The following is an 11,962-nucleotide window of genomic DNA, read 5'->3' on the forward strand; positions in this document are numbered from 1 at the left end:
TTGCAGACTCTCATCTGCCAGTGCTTGAATTAGCAACTTATGGTACGTCATATGCCACGTTTAATTTACCGTTATTCGCTACTGATGCCGATGCTCTTAGGAGATAAGTAGTTTTTCAATCACGGCGCTTTAATTACAAGATGCACTCGGAATATTTTGTCGCTGCTGTTTGTATAAATACGGCCTTGGCTGTTCTCTAAAGAAGGAAAGAAAAAACAGTGGAAACTGGAACTTGTTGAAGGAGAGAAATTGCGCGAACTTTTATTCTCTTTTGCATTTTATGATAATAAAAGGAACTCTCTTTCTCTCTCTCTCTCTCTCTCTCTCTCTCTCTCTCTTTCTGTAAGGATGTACCAAAGAACGAAAATTCTCGGGAATTCAATAAAGTAAAAGGTTCACCTCCACGTTTATTCATTGTGACGTTCATTATAATGTCAACTGTACATTCTCTTTGACTCTTTTCTCTTTTACATATTAATTTTATTTTATAAATTATCCTTCACAATATTGGCAATATCAATTACAAAGAATAAATCTAATAAGACAACTATCGCTTTTTTATCTTTGATATATTGATAAGAATTTTGCAATAATTTATCAAATTTATAAATTGTAAATTATACTTGTGCGAGAGGAAAGATACTCTCCTTTATATGCCCAGACCTTGCGATACTGTAGTAAGGATTGCAAGTGGTGCTGTGGGAAAACGCTTATGACGCTTAATGTATCGGGATACCGGAAGCATGGTGATACCATTTCCGCGCGACGACGTCTCGCTTATATTACACGTCGCGTCACGTTTCCGTTCGACTAATTCTAAATAGAAGCCGCGGCACGTAATGCAACCAGGTGGAGAGACAAGATCGTCGTGAAAGATAAATTTCGTATTCCTTGCGGATCCATCTCCGTTTTCTATCCTTTCTTTCATATTTCGCCCTTTCCTAGCGACATGCACGGAAATCGGCTTGGGCGAAAAAAAAAAACGTGGAATCCGCTCGTTTCGCGCTTCACTCACGACGAAACATGCGCTTTAATTGCGTTGCCGATGTTCTTACACCTTATCGCCTTTGGAAATGATTTTTGCATGCATGCCATTTAAGGATGTATGTGTCATCATGTCGAAACATTAACAAAAGCATGAATATTTCGTAGCGTGTTCTATTTCTTCTAAATATCTATGTGAAACTTGAGCATAATTTTTTTAATGGTTTGGAAATTATTAAGGTTGATTCTTACGGAAAATCGCAAAAATTGTAACACTTGACAAATTTGACAAGAAAAGAGCATTGCCGACGAAATAAAAATTTTCATATATATTAAGAAAACTCTATTATAATAAATATTTGTGCAAAATTTAGATCCACACACGCTTAAAAGTTATTTACTAAAAATTGTAGAAAAATATTATCTTTCTTTTTCTCTCTTTCTGCAAATTATTCATTTTTCTTTGTTTCTTGTAATTAATTTCAAGGGATATTCACAAGATGAAAAGATTTTGTCATAAATTAAAAAAAATTACAAATATTAATTACAACTGTTTTCTTTTATGAAAATATTAAAAATATATTTCTTTATGATACTTTAATTCTTTTTATAATCCGGATTTATTTATTTGTTTTTTCGAACAGTATAAACGTAAGAATTGTTTTTTTTTTTAATTTTGACAATTTAATTTTTAATTTTTAATTTTAATTTTTTAATTTTTTTGCTTCTATTGTAAAAATATTCTTAACGCTTCATCTGCGCTTGTTTTTCCCAGGGCAAAAACAAATGTTCGTAAAACCGTAATTAACCCATTATTTTGCTTTATTCCTGTTTGTTTACATTTTCTTTTATTCCATTTCAAATCTCGCGATATTGAGTAAAATCTACAATTCCTAGAGGAAATAAAATGTGACGCATATCCATAATTTTTTATGTTTTTACTTTTTTCATTTATCTTGCGTCCGAATGGGATATCAACGATTATATTTAGCCGCAATGTCTGCTATTCGCGGTAAACTTTGTACGCTTATGAAGATGCTGCTTGCTCGGCAAACTCAGTTCATAGCGTGTGATAAAAAGAACGGGAGAAAAAGGAGACAAAGTATACATATATGTATATATATATATATATATATATATACATATATATATATATATATATATATATATATATATATATATTGTATATTGCCATGGAGTAATAAGGAGATGTAAAGAGGTCAGTACTGTACTTTACCGGTACGATCAACGTCGATGAATTTCTCGCGGAAAGTTCAAGTGAAGTAATGATCGGATAGAAAGGAAGAGAAAGAGAGAGGGAAGGAATCTTTATTTCTTTGTAACAAGCGCATCGACTTGAGTCTCTTGAAATTTAAGAACAGATCTTGAGTGGGCTCTATTTTCATCACGCTCGGCCGCCCTCTCGCATGCTTTCGATCGGTATTAAATTTCTATTCTGCAAGAGAAGAGATACAACCTGTAAAGTTCGACGATCGGAAAATGAAAGGTGTTCGATAAAAAAAAAAATTCGCTAAATTCCTTCGCCTGTACATTAAGTTACAAAGACGAGTAAAGCTAGAAACTGTGCTTGTATATATTACTATGAAGTAATAAGAGCCGCAGCTTGGTCCTTCCTTCGTGCAAGACAGAGTGACAATTCGTGTGTGTGTTTACGCGCTTTAACATGTACTACGGATTAAGCTCTTACTGTTTATACTACACGCAGCGTTAAGCAAGAGCGAGATTGAGTCACGAGATCATCATACGTCCATTACGCTCCGGCCGGCAGTCAGAATTCCCCGCGTTGATACCCTCGAAGAAGCTTAGTACATTCGACGCAGATACGCAAACGCGACGGCGACGTTATTAAAGCACGAGCGGAGCCAACAGCTGCTAGCTAACCTATCTATCTCGAGTCTATATCTAACGTTATAGATGCGTAGACGACGCGACGCGGCGGCGGATGCTCTGACAATGAGTCATGAGAAAGAAAAACCGGATCTTCCCAAGTGCTGCTAGCGCGCCATGCGATTCGCCATGTCACGAAATACCCGTTTTTACACTCATGAGCTTGCCGAGCGGCTGAGGGAAAGAAAAGCGGAAGATTTGCACGGGACTTTGTGCGAGAGATGAACGACTAACATAAGTAGTGCGTCTCGGATAGAAGCTTTTGCCCCCTCCTCCTCCCTCCTATTTTCTTCGCCAAGGAGTATAAGTAGGAATTTAAAAGTTTGCGCGAAAGTAGGGAAGGAAGCACGTAGGCACGCGTTGGTCTTTTCTCTCGAGTAGCTTTTAAACGAAAACTCACGACCGGCTGGATGAGCTTCGGCTCCAAACGAAAATCGAGAAACTCGTTACTCGTTACTTCACCTGCCAATCTTAAATCTCGCGAGCTCCTCCGCTGCCGAATCCTTCGCTGAAATTTTACCACCTTTTCCTCTCGAGTAGAAAACTTTTTAGGTACAGGTGTTATGTTGCATTTATATTGTGAGATATTTATTGCGAGGTTTCTTTGCGCGATCCGTTAATGCTGTGACAATTTTTTTTTTACATATTATTTTTCTTAAAAATTGAAAGTGTTCAAATCAAGATATCAAATTAATTACACTTGGACTGTACAATAGTAGGAAGAAACTGTCAAAATTGAAAAAAAAAACATATTCCTTATGTTTATATTGTTTGAAAAATCAAATAAATAAATCCAGATTATGAAAAGAATTAAAATATTAAAATAATATGATTTTTAACGTCTTGAAAAAGAAAATAGTTGTTAATTAATATTTTTTCTAATTTATGATAAAAATTTTTGATCGTCAATACTTCATGAAATCAATTGCAAGGATCAATATTAACTTTACATACTTAAACTTGACATGTTTTGACATATGACACGTACATCCTTAAATAATTTAAATGAATATATTTTGATACAGGAAGCAATTTCTTATAAACTTTATTCCATTCTAAATATTCATAAATATTTATTTGAATATTTTTCAAAATATTCGTAATATCTAAAGTTTTAATTGTTTTTGTGACATATTTGAAATATAATATTACGAGAAATAAGAATAGCATCTCAAATAATATGGCTTTACTGCAACATAAGTTGAGAGTTGTATATATTTTCTTTCTTATTTCACATTCTCCACATCGTTTACGTGAAGTACGGCATTTCTACTTTTTAATGCTGTAATAACACCGACATTGCATTCATAAAGTTTAATTTCATAATTTTAAGACGCAATTTTGATGATGCAAACAAACATACATAATATTCGACATAAATAATTAATTAATGTTTATATTTGTTTTAATATCGTTGCAATATTTGTTTTATTCGCTGTCGAAGAGAAAGCAGAAAGAGAGAGAGAGAGAGAGAGAGAAAAAAAAAAGAGAGAAAAATATTAAACATTGATAAATTTATACGAGAATCTAAAGGAGAGCGAGAGAGTTTTTAAAAATTAGAAATTTTCTTTAATCGAGTGCGGGCTTTAAATGTATACCGCTCCTTGTATATATGCCGATGGCAAAATCCTGCTTGACGTCTCGTTTCCTTTAACGTTACATTCACATCAGAAACATTGAATTTGATATTGCATCCGAGATGTGAACTTGGAGTGAGTTTCATTAGGTAGATTTCGCAAATTAATTCCTCGAAAAGCGACAGGTGGAATAAAACGCATTCGTATCTAGCGTATACCGGGAGCGACGTGTACTAGAGATCTCGCATATATACGATGACCTCTCATAATCAGAGTTGGAAAAACTGGTCTTGGGAAGAGTGGTGTAACTGGATTACACGGGTCGACTACCGCTTGGTTGCGCGGTCGGACGGCGATCGACATCAGGCTGTATGCGACTGCCGGCGATGAGATTCCCTCTTGATACAATCTCGAGTATCGCACCGGTCTGTGCGGATTTTCTTTGCCTTCCATCAATTTCTGGCTTACCGCCGTCAGTCAGCAATTCAGACGGCGGCACATTTTCGCGGAGGGAAAGGATGAGGAAATAAGCTTCGTAATCATGATCTCGAAGGATGAATGACGGTAGGGAAATATAATTAATTATGCTCGGAAATATTTAAGGTTCGACGAATCAGTCTCGTAAGTAAATGACGCTGAAGGAAATGGAGAGTAAAATTCGTGTAGACGCGACGGTGTGGTGTCTTTTAATAGACAAGGAAGAGTCTGTGCTCTTTCTTTTATTCTAGACGCGATAATATATGTCGGAGAAATAATAATTTACACAATTCCAAGATACACTTGGTGGTGGAGAGGAGGAGGAGGGATTTTGTGGAGGGATTCGCTTCCTTCCGTACATTCGACGCCGCAAACTCGTCTCTCGCTTTACGACCTTCGGTAATAACGCGTGCGAGCGGCATTCCTCGCCGAGTAATGTACGGAAATAAAAAGTCAGTGAGCAGTCCACTCCAAAGCCATCCTACGTACACGAATAAAAGTCACTCCGCAGGGAGAATGGTTAAGTGGGAATATAAGCTGACAGATCTACTCTTGGCGATGTTGCCAGCAAGCATACCGCATGTATCTCTCTTTTGCACCGTTCGTGAACAACGGCGATTACACACTTCAATATGTGTATATATACACACATATACATATAAACGTCGCACGTGTGTCCATTCGCACTAGCATGGTTTACCCGCCATACTTTCCTGCCGCCAGCATGCACACTTGGGAAAAATACAGTTGCGCCGACAACAGAGAATGGCTTAGAATCTGTGTTAGTTGAGGCACAAATACGATTAATCGGATTACAAATCAAAGTAGAGATACACCGATAGACAAAAAGATTTTGTTTTGTTCTGCTAATATGAATAGAAGGCGAGCGGAGAAAATTACAAAATTACACGGATGCGTTAAAAATGTTTTGACACATAACACATATCCTTAAGGTGTCATTTTTAATTGCAATTTTAATTTTTTTAAAGTACTTACTAATTAATTTTCCTCGAAAGATTCAAAACAAATTTGAGATGGTAACATGTGATTTATGAATTGTATAATTTGAAATAGGGATACACATCATAAATAGACTTTATTATCACGTATTACTTTGTAAGATTTAAGCATAAGTATCATGAGACGGTATACATATACACCTTGTATAAAGTAGACTCAGGAGAGAGGTTGAAGAAACGAAGAAAAGAGCCGGTTGTGCAAGCAAGCCGACTCGCTTGGGATACGATCTTCATAGACGCTTACTCTCACAGGCGATAGCGCTCGCGCCATTTTATCGCGATTATTATATTGTACATATTTATTTGTCTAAGAAACTTGACGTTTTTTTCCCCTTTTTTTTCCCCCGGATTCTTTTTTTCCTTTTTATTTTAATTGCAAACGATTTGTGGCTTTCTGACCGGGAGGCGATTAGATGGCAAGCGCGGAAACTCGCCAAGATGAAATACGGCTCGTTTTTCACATACATGGCCGGGTGATCTCGTAGATGTAAACGCTCGAGTTCCGCAAGCACGACAGTATTTTTACATTCATAAATTCTGCTGAGGATACGCCACAGGAAACTTTTGTCACGCGCGCGCGTTACAAGTGATTTATCGTCGATGGAAATCTTAATATTCGATACAGATGCGCCGCTGTTTGCATGCTCGCGCGTATTTTATATGCACTATACATCGGCATTGTAAATATAATATACTCGTGCATGCGGGTTTATGTGAAAAATTAACGCCTTTGTCGGCAACTTGGCTTGAAAAATTAATAAGGACATGGGCCATACATGTAATGTTTTGCTTCAAATATTTTTTTTCTACATTGCTTACGATTAATTTTTAATATATTTTTTTTTTCTATCAATTAAAATTTTCTCTGCATGTATATTACATATATATACATATATGTGTGTGCATATATATATATATATATATATATATATATATATATATATATATATGTATTTTATATTTTCATATATCCATTTGAGATTAAAATAAATAATAATTTAACATTCACCGATACGATGCGAACAACGGCGGGTATTGTAGCAAAAGTGTAGTACAAGATTGATTCTGTACAACATAAATATTTATTCCAATTATAAAGAACACAGTACGCGAGATAAATATAACTTCAAAAAATAATAATTACATATATTTGAATTTTCTATTTTCCTTGTCCTTTAAATAAGCATTTTTTAAAAATTATATAATTTCCAAAAAAAAATTTCTTTAGATATAAATTTTTACAAAATATGATAAATGTAAATCTCTGAATTCTTATATAAATTATCTAAATATTTATAAATTATAAATACAAGAAAAATGAAATATTTTATACACTATGTATATAACAATATTATTAAAAATTTTTATAAATTTATTTTTAAATTTATTAATTTTTATTTTTATAAATAAATTTTAAAAAATTTATATTGTAAAAATCAAGGCTATTTTATATTTATTATATTGTACACAATAATATAACATGGATTACTATCGTGAAAGGAACAATTAAATTGAAAAATAATTAAAGTTAATAAATTTAAATAAACGCTTACTTCGCAGTTGCTGCTCCGCCATCACCTGGTATCATTCAGGATCTCCTCCTCTTCTCTTATTCAATTTTTTCTTCTAGCACTCACAACTTTCCATTTGCGAAAATACAGTTAATTAGAATCGCGCGCGCAGTAATCAGAATATGATCACGCAGTATTTTGCATAGCCCTCTCGATGTTAATCACATGTGACAGATATTTTATCATATTGTGACGAAAAAACAAGGCAAAAGTATGATTCGCTTGTCACTTGAAAAATACGCGAATAAATTTATTGTTTGTGACTGAACAATGTTATCTCCATTTTGTTAACGAAAAATATATGTTTTAGTTTTAGGACGTTTTTTAACTTGTATTGAAAAATGTAAGTGTAATTAAATATACGAGTTAAAATATTCATGGACTTATATATTCAAAAATATAGCTTGTTCGAACGATTGCTCGCATAATATATAAATTTCGGTCGAATAAATCTAGCGAAATATGAATTTTGATTACAATAATATTGTATAAATATTCGGCGATGCGAGATATGTACACTTAAATGTAATTATAGTCGGAGAAACAATCATGCTTCGTAAAGATCGTGATGAAATAAAAATTTATAATTTTTATCCAATGTCATTTTGTGTGATTCCTATTTAAAATGTGTCACGGAAATTTTTTTTTTTTTGATAAAGGCTATCATTTACGAGGCAATCGGAAATTAATCACGTGGACTATCTCTAACTTGAAAAGAATATCACGTTTGATAGCTTATAGTATTTGTCATCATCAAATTACGATAAAGATAACGCTACGAAAACACGGAGCGTTTCGTACAACTATCTATTTATTAATCGAATCTCGTTGTGCAAAAGTGCAAGATGACCGAGAATATAAACAATACATCGTAAAAACAAGCGCCGTAAATCGTGCGACGATCAATTCGTTATCGCTCTTTACGAAATATTTAATATGCCATGAAACAGAGTAATATCCTATTCCTTAGATTTTAAAATTATATTACAAAATTAAAATTAATTATTCTGAGAATTAATTATAAAGACGAGCAATATTGCTAAATTTAATTTTATAATTATATTAAAGTCAAACATATTTTAAGCGCTTTAAATTTGTCATTTAAGCACAGTGCTCGTCTCTCTTGTATTGAAAGCACGGAATAATATACAAATCACACCATTGAGTGTTTAAAACGATGAAAAATAACGTGGGGCACATCAGTCGTTTGTTAATAATTAATTAATTAATTTGGAATTCAAAAAACAATGTACATATTTTGCACTCATTTTATTCTGTATCGTGTTAAATATTCCGGTAACAAATTAATCGGCATACACACGGTATATACGGCGTTTGTGTTGTGACGCGCGACGTATGTATTGTTTACATTCCACGTCCCACAGCCTTGTTGTCATTCGCATCGCGTGGTTCGCAGTGTACGCATCGCTTCGTGCGTCGCGTCGTATTAACTCTCGTAATAGAATCTCGACGAATATTACAAAATGACAAACGCGATCATTTCCCATAATTAGAGATTATTACTTTGTAAGATTAATTTCCGCGATTGACAAGAGGTACACGGAAGCAATAAACTATCCATCACAATAGATTTCACGGGATTTGTAAATTTCAAGATTTATTCAACTGAAATCTATGATAATTAGAATCGAGAAATCATATTATCGAATATATTGATATCGACGAATATTTTTCTCTGATTTTAAATCGTATATTTTTTTACATCTTTATTATAATACAAGACAATAAGACAATTGTCAATAATTTTAAAACGAGAACGTATTAAAAACAATAATATTGCTGCAAATGGCGCATGAATTTGTTGAGCGAATCGTATTTTCACGTCGTTTTTTTATCATAATATAATAAAAAGAATGCGCGTTATGTGATCAATAGCGAGAGTGTCGTGCAAAATACCGGGCGATCATATTCTGATTAGTACGCGCGTGATTCTAATTAACTGTGTTTTTGCGAGTGAAAAGTGTGAGTGCCATGAAGAAATAACAAGGGATGAGAAGAGGGGAAGAGGAGATCTTGGATGATATTAAACGACGGCGGAGCAACCGTAAGGTGTGTATAATTATTTATTTAAATTATAATTTATTGCTCGTTACTTTTGTGAAAACAAATGTTTTATCACTACGATTCATTTTACATTATTATTTAATACTATAATGGATGTAGAATATTCTAGATTTTATTTTGAAAGAGAAAAAAATATATTTAAAAAAAAATATTTATAATACATAATTTATAATAATTTTATATATACGTAGATTTGTATAAAATATTTCAATATTATGTTTATGTAAAGGATATCTGTATAAATATTTATTATTGATATACCAATATTAAAGTTTTATCGTATTTTATGAAAAGTTATATTTAAAGAAAGATCTTTTCGGATAGTATTTTTTTAATACTTATTTAAAGTATTACAAAAAATCAAATATGCACTATAATTTTTGAAATTATAATTATCTCGGACACTGCCCTTTAAATTAAATGTATTTATATTTTATAGATTATTGTAATACATAATTTTTTTTTCTGCTATTTCGTCATTACGCATTGTGCCGGTGTTAAATTATTATTAAAATAAAAACAATTTTTAAAAAATAAAATTTATATGAAAATTCTATTTTTCGCGATTGCCACGCAATAAGGCAATACATGTTCGAGTAGAATATGAGCTTGTGACATGATTTTATGTAAATCTAATTTTATAAAAATTTTCATTTTATACGTTAAAATATTTCAATATTTTGACAACTATATGACGTATTTCGTACAGAATTAATAATCGATTTGCTCTCGTTGTAAAAATTTGATAAATTTTATATATTGAAATTTTTTAATATTAAAGAGAGAACTTAAATATTTTAATAATTAAATTTTTAATTAAAACATTCTGTTAAGATAATTTACAGAAATTTTATATATATGAAAGTATATTATTTAGTATATATATATATATATCGCTAAAATATACATGCCGGAAAACTTATATTGTGAAATCCTTGATTCATTATAATCTCGTATCCTTCTGTCTCTTGAACATTTTATGACAGATCGCGTAACCCGTCATTTCTTTAATCAAAGCCGCGTGTACTAAAAGGAGGGCGATTAGAGGGTCGAGTTAGAGAGCACAATGTGTGCCTTTAGATCTGCTGCTTTTTGTGCTTTAGTCGTTTCAAATGAAATCCAGCCGTCCCGGATGCAAGAGATTTCCGATTGCATTGTTATTGGTTCGCAAAATGGGCGGACCTTTATTGTTACCCATATACGCACAGTTGAATTTGTAGAACAAGGTGTTGTTACGTTTAATGATACCTTTATATTCAATATAAAATTCAAAATTTTATTTAATTTTCTTTGAATATCGATTATTCCCGAATCATTCGAAATTTTTATTTTACATTTTAAACGTGCTTAATTATTGTTGCGCGTAGCTCATTGTCAGTAAATACAAGCAGAGATAAAAATAAATAGATAAACAGGTCAGATCTGCAATAATTCGCGTTGGATCCACGGATTTATCTTTTCTGCAGAACAGCTTAGTGCGCTCAGATGATGACATCATCGAAAGCTGCATACGAATAGTAGTTCTAATCGTGAGATCACCGGTCTTATTGAAACGCTTGTATAGATATATCGCGTAATCCGCTTAAGCGCGCACGAGACGGCTAAAGCTGTCAGTCAGTAGAACTCGAAGCTCGTCTGTGCATCAGGAATGCTCAATTAGCAATTCAAGGCAATTTTGAATCTTAGCGTATCATGCTTTATAGAATATTTATCCCCTCCTCGTATCCGCGCATGAAAATTATATTTTATTATTAATATCTTTTTTATTATCTTGTACGAGAAAAGTTCCAAAAATGTGAGACTGTATATTTAAAAAAAAGAAAATAATTTTTTTTTTATTTTGCAAATATATAAATATTAAAATGAAGCTTACTAAGTGAAGCTTACCATTAATTCATTTCTGTACATAATCTTGCAACAGATTTAAGTCCCGGCATGATGAATAATGTTGCACGTAATAGCTACATAATTTGCTCGTACCTTTACCTTTTGGAACCTGCCTTGTATAATTATTCGAGCTGCCGCATTCATTGTATTTCTCAAATTTCCTAGTAAGAAGTTTAAAGTTCAGCAGATGGTGAACTTTTAATAATATATACTTTTGCGCAAAGTTTCCCACATATTAGCATATATATATATGATAAACGCAATTAGTTGTGTAATATACTACTTACCCTCGTAAGACATATACATTACTTTATGAGATTGGATCTGTTAAGCTACCTCTGGTACACGCCATTAATCATTCTACATCACGTCATTTTGTAATGGATAATAATTAGTGCAATTAATCGAACTCGAGGACAACTTTTACGAAACAGAAAATTTTGGCCTTTCTCAG

General features: G+C 32.8%; 1 protein-coding gene across 3 annotated transcripts in view; it reads left to right on the forward strand.

Moving 5' to 3' along the window:
* The window catches only part of LOC126850221 (DE-cadherin), a 131,441-nt gene that overhangs the window by 15,441 nt on the left and 104,038 nt on the right, over window positions 1-11,962 (forward strand). The window contains exon 1 of one of the 3 annotated variants that reach the window (XM_050592963.1): window positions 8,890-9,606. The exons of the other annotated variants lie outside the window; for them this stretch is intronic. The gene's annotated coding sequence lies outside the window, so the exon portion shown is untranslated. Of the gene's footprint in view, window positions 1-8,889; window positions 9,607-11,962 lie in introns of those variants that run through there. 3 annotated transcript variants of the gene reach the window in all.

Source organism: Cataglyphis hispanica, chromosome 6, assembly GCF_021464435.1.
Source record: "Cataglyphis hispanica isolate Lineage 1 chromosome 6, ULB_Chis1_1.0, whole genome shotgun sequence".
Classification (NCBI taxonomy): domain Eukaryota; kingdom Metazoa; phylum Arthropoda; class Insecta; order Hymenoptera; family Formicidae; genus Cataglyphis; species Cataglyphis hispanica.